Source organism: Desmodus rotundus, chromosome 11, assembly GCF_022682495.2.
Source record: "Desmodus rotundus isolate HL8 chromosome 11, HLdesRot8A.1, whole genome shotgun sequence".
Taxonomy (NCBI): Eukaryota; Metazoa; Chordata; class Mammalia; order Chiroptera; family Phyllostomidae; genus Desmodus; species Desmodus rotundus.
The window spans coordinates 80620667-80633443 of record NC_071397.1 but is presented as its reverse complement, the minus strand read 5'-3'; the positions used below and the strand labels follow the sequence as shown (position 1 = coordinate 80633443).

General features: G+C 41.6%; 1 long non-coding RNA gene across 1 annotated transcript in view; it reads right to left on the bottom strand.

The window, feature by feature from the left end:
* Positions 1–644: 644 nt before the first annotated feature.
* LOC123478846 (uncharacterized) overlaps positions 645–12777 on the bottom strand; it is a 46324-nt gene continuing 34191 nt past the window's right edge. The window contains exons 2-3 of the long non-coding RNA XR_006654223.2: positions 7928–8036; positions 645–710 (exon numbers count right to left, since the gene is read on the bottom strand). This is a non-coding gene — a long non-coding RNA (uncharacterized lncRNA). The remainder of the gene's footprint in view (positions 711–7927; positions 8037–12777) is intronic.

Genomic DNA, 12777 nt, shown 5'->3' with positions numbered 1-12777 from the left:
GTCATCAAAGTGGGTGTTACCTTCTCCCCATTCCCTACCACTCGGCAACTACCCTCTCCGCATTCCCTACCACTCGAGCTAGGGACCAGACATTAGGACCTGCATTATTTTGCCAGAGAAAAAAATGACTTAAGCAACAGAGATTTATTGTCTTCCAGTTCTGGAGACTAGAAGTCTGAGAGCAGGGTGTCAGGAGGGCTGGTTCCTTGCGAAGACTATGAAGGAGAATCTGTCCCATGCTCTCTCCTAACTCCTGGTGTTTACCAGCAATCTTTGGTTTTCCTTCGCTTGTAGATGCGTGACTCGGATCTCTATGTCCATGTTCACCTGATGTGCTCCCTGTGTGAACACCTGTCTCTGTGCCCAAATGTCCCCATCTTATAAGGACACAGGGTATCCAATTGGACCCACTCTAATGGTTTCAACTTAACTTGATTATCAGCAAAGACCTTACTTCCAAATAAGGCCACACTCACAGGTACCGGAGATTAGTATTTCAACATTTTGGGAGGACCCAATTCAAACAATAACAGGACCTCTGCAGCCACTGTGGCAGAAAACACAGCAAAACCAAATACTGCCACTCTGTTGATGCTACTGCAAATTGCAGAAGTGGTGGACTGGACTTGATGTTGTGAGCTTTACCTCTGTCTTCCAGTCTTGCATAGTAGGTCTGTTTTGTGGAAGCCAGGCTTTGCAAGAAACGAGAGCTGTAAGAAAATTTGGGAAATAATGTAAGGTCTTTAGCTCATCAGCCTCTAGGACATTATAAAATCAGAATGGACTAAAATGCAGTTGGATAGGCCAATCTGTATTATCTTCCACTTAAGAAGTAAAGATCTCTAAGAGATGTTGTGAAGACTAATGAGATAATGAGTGATGGCGTTAAACAGTAGGATCATCTGCTGGTAGTGAATTTCTACTTTGAATCCCAGAACAGGATTTATTAAATCTCCTTTTCAACTACTACAGGCAATTTGTTTGTGGGCTAGAAATTGTAAGTATCTAAAAGGGCAAGTGACTTATTCTCTTCTTACCATCAAAGTTAGACTAGACCCAGTATCTGTGCAACATTTCAGAGCCTGAAGGGATGTGGAATCTAAGTAGAAAAAGAACAAAAAGAAATAAAGAAATACCTTGATATATGCCTAGCTTGGTAATGGTGTCTACTGACCTGGTCTCCTCAGTTAAAAATGTTAGAAACATCTTCATGTTTCCTTTTCTCTCATTTCTTAGCCTAAATTTTTTCATTGCCAGACCCTAAAAATTTTGCCTTAAACAAGAATCTCAAATTTGGTCACTCTACTTTATTCCCATGGCCACTCTGAATTTAGTTTCTCACCACCTCCACACAGACATTTGTAAGAACCTGGTATTCCTACCTCCAGTCAAGCAAAAATTCAGGTTTCTCTTTGTTAACCTGGAAAAGCATGCTATCATCCCTAAAATTCAAGGCTTCTGGTCAACTGTGTTGGCTTTCTACCCCATCCTCCATGAGTCAAAAACTGAAAGGCAGACACAACCTCATGCACCCAGGCACAAGAGTAGAGGTAGAAAAGAAGTCGAGAATGACCATCATCTGTGTCTGCAGCAAATTCTTCCAGCTGATCCCAGAAAGTAAAAGAGCAAGGGGACACATCAATGTCCAGTACACTTCCCATGAGGAAATATGTCCCAATAAGTGTCACACCCTGACAATCAGATTAGCCTGACTCCTGCGGGGGCTGAGCAGGTAAGGGGCTGCAGGTAAGGGGCTGCAGAGAGGGCACTAAGCTTCCCTTTCCAGTGCTTTCTGTATGCAGGGAGAGGGGCAATGCTCTCTCCCCCAGCTGCCGTGGGTGGAGGAGGACTCACTGCTGCCTCTCCACTGCTCTCTCAGGCACAGTTGAGAACATGGGTCTGAGAGCCATGGGGTAAGACGCCTGACTCGCTCTCTGTGGTCTCAGAGGCAGAAGGAGAACCTTGCAGATATTAAGGACTATTGATGTGCTCTGGGAAATCCTGGGTCACGGCAGCAAGATATCCCCAGCCAAGGTAACTTGACAGGTTGTCTTCCATCCTGGGAGAGATCAGCAAGTGACTAATGACTGGTTCACTTTTTGTCCATCTGATGGAGTGGGTGGCGGCAGGGTGGGCTCCAGGAACAAGTTATTTCTTTGTTCTGCACTCCAGTATTAACATAGACACTGACTAATTATTATATCTTTTCAAGTGGACATGAAGATTTATTTTACTTTAAGTTTTGAGTTTTGAGATACAGATCTTAATTAAGATGTTTTATAACTGTCTTAGTCCATTCAGGCTGCTATAATTAAATACCACAGACTGGGTAGCTTATAAACACCAGAAACGTATGTCTTATTATTCTGGAGGCTGGGAGTCTGAGATCAAAGTGCCAAGCCCTCTTCTGGGTTGCAAACAAATGCCTTCTCCTCCGTCCTCCCACTGTGGAAGGGGCCAGGAGTTCTGTGGGGTCTCTTTTATAAGAGCACAGTTCCATTCATAAAGGCTCCATCCTTATGACCTAATTACCTCCTAAAGGCCCACTTCCTAATATGGTTGGATTTGGCATTCGAAATCCAACATTGGCATGGTGGGGGGCACAAACATTCAGATCATAGCAATAGCAACAATAAACTTATCTTAACAACTGGAGGCTTGAGGAGTCCATGGGAAGTTCACTTCACCTTAACCTGGCTTCTCGTTACCTAGCATCTCTTCCAAAATTTGTACTCTTGTGTGAGCCTCCGTATAATTTGGCAAGTGCAAGTTCCCTTGCACTAGCTGGTCTAGACCTTCTCTCTTCCTGTCTGTCAAAGTCCATACTCCCCTTCCCTCCTCCAGTCTTCGTTGTGAGCATCGCCCCTCCAGCCTAGACCAGCTTCTTTGCAATCTGGCATGTTTCACTGCACAATGACATTGGTTTAGTGTTGGTTATTAAAAACACAGGGGATAGATGTGCAGGCCTTTAAATTAAATTTTATTTAGTTCTAACAACCAAGGAAAGGGTTCAGAGTCTACTTGTGTATTTGTTCATAACGAATCTTGAAAAACAAGGCTAATGAATACAAATTGTCTGTGGTTCAGCTTTTTTGTTTGTTTGGAATAGCATCTTTATATCATTAGTATTCACAATAAAAAAACATGAATCATATTTTATGTTTGTTTTTTGTTTGGAATAGCGTCTTTTTGTAATTAGTATTCATAAGTAAAAAAGCATGAATCATACTTTATTTCCTGATTGCACAGCATTCGGTAAAGTAGGAAAAAAGTTGTAAGCTAGTTACTTTTTGGTCTTTACTTGCAAAGGTTTGTTACGAGTATTTTCAAAGACTGGGTCCTAGAAAGGTTTTTATTCTGATCTCCCGCTCACAGACAGCCTGGCCTTAAAAAGAAAAAGCTCAATTAAATTCTCCAGTTATTGAGATTCCTCCTTTTTCTGGTTCCTAGTGTCAGTTTCCAAGCCATTCTTAAATTATAAAGCACGTGACATGAATTTAATACCTTCCTTGCAATTCTAGTGCATTTTCTTTATATGGTTATCAGTGAAGATGAAAAAGCTTTACAGACTCTCTTAGGATAATGTGTTGTCAGCTGAAGAATGATTCTAATTTTTATCTACCTGAAGTTAGAGGAAAGAATGTAACTGAAGGCTCAAGGTGCATTTCAGGCCATAATTTGGAGGTTTTATCCCACTCACCCCATATTTTCTTGCGGACATTCTACTTTTCCCGACGCTCTGCTGTCCAAATGCCTCATTCTTCACAAGGGCTTTTCTGGTGCCAACAAGCCAACCAGCCGTGATTTCGTTCTCTTTCTACTGTTTTTAGGTCTTAGTTCTTACTTTAATCACGCTTTCATTTTAGTGTCCTAGTCAGTATTGTAGTTATCGAGGGCTCGCATAACATCAAAGGGAAAGCAGACTCTGAAGGCAGGCAGTTTGCATTGTGTGACTCAGATATGTCACCTCCCACACTGTGCCTCAGTGTCCTCATCTTTAAAATGGGCATAATAGTACCTGGTTCGCAGGGCTGCCATGAGAATTAAATACAGTGGGGAGGGTAAAGCGTCTGGAGTCACTCCAGGGGTGCGCCTGCTATCAGTTGGGGTGGGAACCCCGGCTGTACCTGCCTTGTGTACTTTCATTTCCCCTGGAGTGCAGACTCGGCCCTTCTTCGGATATTCTGTAGAGGCTGGAAGCAACTGCAACACAGGTGCTGGAGAAATCTTTGCTGAATTGCCATAAAATGGTCTTTTTACCAAAATGAATATTATTCCAGCTTTTCCTTATAGCTTCTATTTTTTTTTTTACTACATGTTTATTTATTATGGCTATGTATATTAAGCAGTGTTGTTCATTATATCCTGAAATTTAAATATTTGGGATCATGAAATTAGACATTATAAGATACCCACAAGTAAACCAACTCTGTAGACAGTGACACGCAGAATCTGTACACGTGTGGGTATTTCTGTGGGTGTGTCCCCAGAACTGGATGTGTGCTGCCATCCAGTCCTCAGGGGCCGTGTCGCAGCCCCACGGTCTGGGACACAGCCGCGCAGAGACAAGTCTTGGAAGTGAACTGTGTAAACACTTTCAGCTCTCATCTACATGAGGATGAAGCCTCACCTAGGTAAATGTGGGTTTCCCTCAATGCATATTTTTCCTGGGGATCTTTTGGTCAAATTTCTCAACTGGGGCCAGGGTGGGGGGGAACACAGTTGCTACTCTATAGAGAAATAAAATATATTATTTGCCTTTGTACATAGAGAGTCACGAATTCCAAATGTTGGTCCCCCCATACTTTCCCCCTGGCAACCTACAGGCTTACTCGCACCTCTCTTCGCAGTGTGGGTTACAGACCTGAGACACCAGCCCCCTCCCGCCCCGCCTTCCTGGGCCTCTGGGGCTCTGCACTCAGCATCAGCTGGAGTGCCCCCTCCACCCTGCCAAGGAGTCAACACGGAATGAACACCAGCTGCAAAGATTTTCAGGAGGACACGGAGTACTGTAGTTAGGAATTCTCATTTGCATTGAGTTTCTCAAAAACAAAATATCCTTTAAAAATGAATATGTATCACATCTATAACATTCTAAACTGATACTGCCATGATTTCTTCCCATACGGACATGAGGCTGGTTGGCCACGACTTACTCTAGGTCACTCAGGGGAGCTCCATCTAGTTGGAACTTTCCTTTCTAAGTTCTGTATGCCTGTTTGACCAACTTACCTTTGTAGATCTTTATCAAAAATTGATGTCAAACTCATTTGTCTGTAATTTCTGGAAACCACCCTTTAAAAAGAGTTGGAACATTTGTCCATCTCTAGGTTTCCAACATCTCATTTATTTCTATAAATGAAGAAATTTTTAAAATTGATCTTTTAGTCAAAATGTGGACCTTTCCAGAAGCCTGAGATAGTTCTTCTGAGCCTGGAAACTGGGCCCTAGTAAATAGGGCATATTTTCAAAATGCAATGATTCCTTCCTCCCCTATTTCAATCTCAAAGTCTTACTGTATTTGTTCTACACTTTCCAGTTTGAAGATACTCTCTTTCTAAGGCAGAAACAAAATAGGAAAGAAGTATTTCTGTAGTCTCCTGTCTGTTAATTTTATGCCATCTGTTAAGAAGTGGGACCATCTCTTGTATGTTTTTAAAAAAGCTTTTTCTTGTCCTTGGCAATTTGCAAAAGTGCTTCTGCCCTTTGCCTTTTATTTCAACCTGTGCCATATTTTTCCTACCCTTTCTCCTTTTATCTTACTTACTTGCACTTTTTTTCCTTGCATATTATGTACTTGTTCTTTTAATACTGATCTCCCCAGAAAGCTTCTTGTCAGGCCTGGCTGTTGGCACAATTCCATCCCCAGCAAATCTTGTGCACTTGGCTGACTTGCTTGATCTCTGAAGACTCAATTCCCTCATCTGTAAATGTGGGGGATGAGAACGCATGACTTACAAAGTAGTTGTGAAGGTCAAGTGGAAGGATAATGTAGAAGCTTTTGGTCAGCTTAAAAGCACTGTCAAACATGTGCGGTCTTATAATCTGGGGAACCACGTAGTACTTTGTGGAAGCATATGTGCATAAACTAATAATACTGGAGGGGGCTGGGGAGTTCATCTAGTTCAACCCTCTCAGCTTACAGATGAGGAAACAGATCAGGAGGGGTGAAGAAACTTGCCAAAGCTCCCAGCTAGCAGCAGTATGGAAGAGAGCTTAGCACATTATGGCTGGCGGCCCATTTTCTTGCCAGACGCTGTGCGAATCTTATGACCTCCGTTCTCCTGGCTCTGCTGCAAAGTAGTTATGACTTCCTTAGGGCTGAGCTTGAACTTACCTTACTTTGTGCACCAGTCTCCGCTGCAGATGTAACCATTCTTGTGCCCTCCTCCCACTATCTGACATTCTGTCTCAACACAGTGTCACAGACAATGATGGCCAACCTTCCCGAGACAGGCTTGCCTGCTACAGGTCCTTCTTTTATATTCTAATGAGGCTTGCATGTTGTTCTATTGTCAGAGTGGGGTTTTTTGTTTGTTTGTTTTATTTTGCTTTGTTATAAGTCTCCCATTCTTCAGCTCTCTGCCATTTAGTGGCAAACTACTTGAAAAGATATCCATGAAATTAACAAGTGAAACAAAGGCAATAGACGTTGTGGGAAAGCTGGCATCCCTTGCTTGTTTTAAAGACAATACATAATCAAGTCAAATTAACAAATATTTCTTTAATATCTACTTAGACTTCAAGTCTGACAGACTCTGTTAGGGATACACAGGAAATACAATAGTACCCAAGCTCAAGGAGTTTAAAATACTCTATGGGATATCTTATATATCCATTATAGAAATAAGGCTGCTTTTCCCATGACTCCTAATAATAGCTGCTACTTTTAGAATGTCTACAGATTGTCACGTTGATGACATATTTCATCTTATTTAGCATGACAAAGAAGGACTACTATTCCTGTAGTGTGAATAAGGAGACTAAGACCCAGAGAGTTTCAGTTCCTTGTTCCCAGGCACAGGGACCCAGTGGCACAATCAAAATTTTAACTTACATTGGCCTGACTTCAGCTTGTGCTTTTTATGAAAGTTTGAGATGTACTTCCTGTTGGAAATTACATGTCTAATTACACATAGTATTATGCAGTCTGAGATGACATGCTTGTTTTCTCCCAAATTTGATTCATCCAAGTAGTTAGGCATGGAAACAAGGAACAATTAATTTTAGGAATCAGTGGATAGTCAGACGGAATTCTGCCAAGAGCCATTTCTAGCCTGGGAGTTTTCTATTCCTACTCTGGACTGGAAAGTAGTATAGAACTCCACTGTGTCCAGAGAATCAATAATAAAAGAAGAAGTTAGTGTGTGTGGGCGCCCTGGGTTTAGTCTGAGAGGTTTGTTTATTTACTTGTAGGTAGTAGCATACCACAGATGTTCTTTTACGGTCAGAGGAATTAGCAGATTTTCCTTCTTTGAAGAATCAGTATCCGTTTGCTGTTTATAAAGATAAAATTATTTATGGCATTGCTAAGTGTAAGCAGCTGTTATGTAGGATCCCTCGAGGATCACTGCCGGTTGAATGCAGTCAATGTTAACTCAGACACCTCTGTTCAAACAAGGCAGAGGCGTCCAGTTGACTCTGTTAGTCTGGGCAGGTGGTGATGAAACGAGAGTGGGCATCGGTAACCTTCATTCTCTTTGTGTTCTTTCACAGACAATGTGGATTTGACCTTTGGGCCTTTTAACTGTCGCAAATGTAACAATAACAGACACATTGGTACTTCCTGCTTATCTCCTATTTTGGTATAAGCTCCCTTAGTTATCTAAATGAATGGTTTGGCATAAGCACCAGCTATGACTAAAGAAATGAGGAAAGTGATGGACATTCTACCACTAGAAGGTATTTCTACAGTGAACTAATTTACCTCTTGATTTTCCATCATCAAATCTACACTGGGATCCCGTTTAATGTTGACCAGTTAGAATGAATTGCCTTTACCGTTCAGGTACTGAAGAGCTTGACTTAATCAGGATCTGGTTTGGAACAAGAGGGTAAAGAGATGTTATCAATGATTACTCCTGACACTTTAAAACAGTTTTTAAGGTCTTAAAATGCCCTTAATCTTAAAGTTAAAGGAATAAAAAGAATTATGGTGTGAAAGTCAATCAGAAGGGATTATGTTCTCCCTGTAACTTGTAACATATGGTGTTTTAACAAAATTTTTTACTCATTCTTGTCTCCTGAGTTAACCTTTGATCTTTTTTACTGGAACAAGTTGTGCAAGTAAGATTTGTTTAATTTTTTTTCTACGTGTCCATGGTATGTCAGAGGAGAGGTAATCTTGGGAAATTTACACTGTGGTAAAACACTGGAAAACAAGGAGGAAGAGTAGGGACCACTAACAACTTGTGGTCCCTACAAGTCCCTAACAATATGTTCCTGTGCAACTTTTCCTGTGGGGGAATTTCGTGCTAAGATATGTATTTATGAGAACAAGCAATCATAGGTTCCTTGGCTCTAGTCCCCTGGGACTCTAATCGAGACACTCAGAACATCTGCTATGTGCGGGCATCGGTCACGTACTCAGGAAACACTGGACTGACAAGCCACAGACGCTGCCCGCAATGCTCCTCGTGTCTGAGACCGCGGTGTAAGCGCCGACTGCAGGTGGATTTCAGATTTGGAATAGAAATAGGACGTGTAGTTCACAAGGACAAAATAGAGGAAGAAAAGATTAAACATGATCTGGGTGGTCAGGAAGAGCTTTTGAGAAGACTGTGCCCTTGGTTGGAGCTCTGGGCAGGTCTGGGGAGAGGGTATTTGGTGTTGAACATTGACAAAGCAACTGGGACCCAGAAGGGTCTGTTTGGGAAGTGATGACTGACATGGAGGAGGGGGAGTGGGAGACTAAGAAGGAGAGGTGCACTGGGGTCAGATTGTGGGGGGAGATGGATGCTCTTCTCTGACTGCTAATTCTTTTTGGAACAAAACAGCAGATGAAACTGCAGAGGCTCTTTTACTGCACTTGCCCTTTAGAATAAGCAACAGTCTTGTCGAAATGTTCTTTGAACAAAGTCCATTAAAGCACCCAAGTACTGCACATGCACAGGCTAGGCCATTTAGCAATGGGTAATTGCTATGAAGTAGCAATTATATGTAATCAGAAGCAGCCACGGAAGTCACCTAGTACAAACTTGTTTAGTTCACCATTGCTCTGTAACAAATTACCACACATCGAGTGGCTTAAAATAACACAAGTTTCCTATCTTAAAGTCCTATAGCCCAGATGTCCAAAATCAATTGAACTGGGCTACAGCTAGCATGGCCAGAGGGCTAGTTCCTTCTGGTGGACCCCTGGACTTGTGGTCTTGTGGCCATTTCCCCCAGGTTCAAATCGCAACGTGGCCATCAGGGCTTCTCTTCTCCTCCGGAGGAAGCTTTCTGGGTCTCTCTCACGAGGACAGTTGTGAATGCCTCCGGCCCGCCTAGATTATGCAAGATAATCTCCCCATCTCACGTTCCTTTACTTCATCACATCTGCAAAGTCCTTTTGCCACACAAGGTAACATTTGTAGCTTATGGGGATTCGGACAGACACAGATTGGGGGTGGGCGCATTATTTAGCCTGCAAAAAACCTCCACGTGGGGCAGATAGGAGCCATCAGGTCCAGCGTGGTCTAAGGCCAGACAGGTAGCTAGTGACAGAGCTGGGCCCACAGCTGCTTGTCCCTGACGCGCAGTTTTCTCTCCACTGCACCAGGGGGCCTATCTTTCGTGCTTTCCCTGAGGAATCAGGGGTGCTCTCAAAGGCAGGGCCCCCAGCCAGGTGGCAGTGGGACTGTACAGGAGCCCTCAGAGTGGCCATTTAGGATCGAAGATTCTTCATTCCTAGTGTCACTGGGTGAGGAGCAATTTGAGAGAAAAATGAATACTCTTTTTAGGACCAAGAAAAGCTGGGGAACTGTTCTTTTATTGAGTGAAGACGAGATTGAGGGAAGGATAAGAGAAATGAGCAAGAACAGATGGGAAAAGAGAAGGTAGAATGTAGAGAGGGGGCTGTGGTAGGTGAGTGAGTCAAAGGGAAAGAACATAAGCATGTGTATCCTATAATAATGCCACCTTTCTGTGCGTATCATTTCTGAAACTGAGTGTACCCTGTAACACTTTCTCTTCATTAATGCCTAGAGCTTATCTTCTATAATAACTACATTATCTTGTTGCTTTATGTATCTGTTGCTCACAGTTTACGTCCTTTACCTATGCCTCCTCCTTAATATTAGATTCCCTAGAGAACAGCAATAATTTCCATCTCTTTGTGCAGCACAGAGCACAAATAGGTACTTTCTAACCGTTTTAATCATTTTAATGATGACATACAGAGTGTATCACACTACTATCATTAGCATTTCTCTTTGAAAAAGATCTGGAACAATTCCAACCTAATTTTGTACTTTAACTGAAAGAAGAGCTTGAGGCTAATATAAAGGGCATATTGTTTTTGAAACTAATAAAGAAAGTGAAGATTACCCAGAAATAGCAAAGTCATAGCAACCTAAAGTTGGAAAAACAATGCAAGAGCTACGATGGAATGTATGAGGGGAAAGGAGAAGCTTTAAAATCATTTCTAACTATAAATGGAATAAGGAAAAGAGAAAATAAAAATTTTCCCATTACTACCTAGGAATTTATGATACTAAAATAAGAGCTTTAAAAGTTCATCTTTGCCCCAAAAGTGATCTATAAGGATATTTAGATTACATGTTACTTAAAGGAGAGGTAAATCAAGTTGAAAGAATATGGAACATTATCAAAATATTTAATAGGAAATATTGAGTATTTTTTAGTTAACATGACATAATTTCCTAGGAAGACAAGTTTTATGCTATTGTTGTGATTTGTCCAGTATCTGTTAACAGATTTCAATACACAATACATATTTAGTTAATATGTGATAAGGATCATTAATATTAATTAAGGCTGTTGAAAAATTTTGTTGTGCCCATATCAACAAACTTAGATATTGAACTTAAAATATTTATTTATGCTCATCAACACAGAATGTATCAAACTTAATGTGACTGTAGTGTAACAGGATTTTTATTTCGAGCACTTTATTTCAGAAAAATGCCTGAAAAAAATCCATTCAGATGCTCCCCATTCCTGCCCGTAGAAACCTCACCCGTTCTTCAAGACCCGGCGTCGTGACCCTCTTCTCCCAAGACCTTCTTCCATCCTCCTTCAAATTTGCACAGTATTGGGATAATTCACATTGCCCTCGTGAGTACACACTAACTTTAATTAAAGTGATTTTTGTTAAGCCTAGATCACCTGCTAAATAAAAATTCTTTAAAGATTAAGACGGTCTATTCCTCTTTGCACTCCGAGTGCCTAGTGTACTTGTTATCAGCGAGCACGTACTACAGATACAGACAAACAGATGCAGAGAGATACAGATAAGTATGAACCAATCGGTGCAAGGATCACTGATAATGGTAACTCAGAGTTCCCTCCCTGCTTGCCCCACCTAGTGAATAAGTTCCTCTAGGTGTGGGTGTGAGAGCTGCACATCTATTATTTTTAACAGACTTTTCAGGTTATTCATATATATAGCCAGGTAGGCACCTGGCACCAGCAGCATTTGGCAATCATTCCACTTAAGTCAATTGGAGGTGAGATGGGGTGATAATTCAGATAAAGTTAACCTGAGGAAAACCTGGGTCAGCTCTGCCTAGCAAGCTCAGCCCCATTCGTACCCAATGGAGTAATGAATTACGCTCTGGTGTCCTCCTTCCTACTCTCTACGAACCATCAGAGTCATTCTCTTTTCTTCCATCAAGACCTGTTCCAATCGCTTCATCTATCTGTCTACCTATTAATTTTACAGTAAATATGAAGGCTACCCTTGGAATTCTAAGGATCAAATCTTCACCGCGTTTTTCGTGTTGTCAATAGTCAGTCACGGCAGGGAGTTTTCATTAAAGACGATGACTTGAATCTTTCTCAGCAACCTAATATGCTAGTAAAGAAAAAATTACAAAGCCTCGAAGACAGAGAAAACAGAAGAAAAATCAGGAGATGAAAGAGCTGAACCACGTTGTGAGATGGAAAGAGGATGGAGAATTAGTTACTAACTCAATAGAGACGAAGCTATAACTTATAGGTCCTTCAAAGTAAACTACTAATGAAGACTGAGCTTATTCTTATGACAAATCACTAAGATTCACTAGAACTAGAGAGACCAGGCTCTGCAGAGGGTGGGAGTTTTAGACAAAGGGATAGGTTGTGAGTTACACTATTGAGTGACTAGATATCTTTCTGTACCAAAGCTCACCTGTGATTAACCTACATCAGCAAGGGAAGGAAATGAAGTTTGTTCTCAAGCATCATTAAACGGGAGAGACTTAAGATATGGAGGCATCAAGAAGAAGGGAGACACATGGTGTGGGGGTGAAAGAATCAGCATGAACGGTAGGAATCTCCTCCCTTTTCTGCTCTCTTTTTATCTACCAGATATTTACTTTTTTAGGCAGAAGACAGAGGACTCCGCTTTGAAGAAATTGAATGTCACCTGGGAAGAGATTGCTACATCCTGATATTTGGGGGCATGGGGGCGTCTTACGTAAAGCATCGAACTCCAACGTCAATTACTTTATAATGAGTGCCACTAGTTGATAAAGTCTGTGCTTGCCTGCAAAGCTTTTTTAGTGCCTTGTTTTCAATTGTTTGTTGGTGGCCAAGGATCACCAGATATATCCCAAGAAAGCTTCCAACACA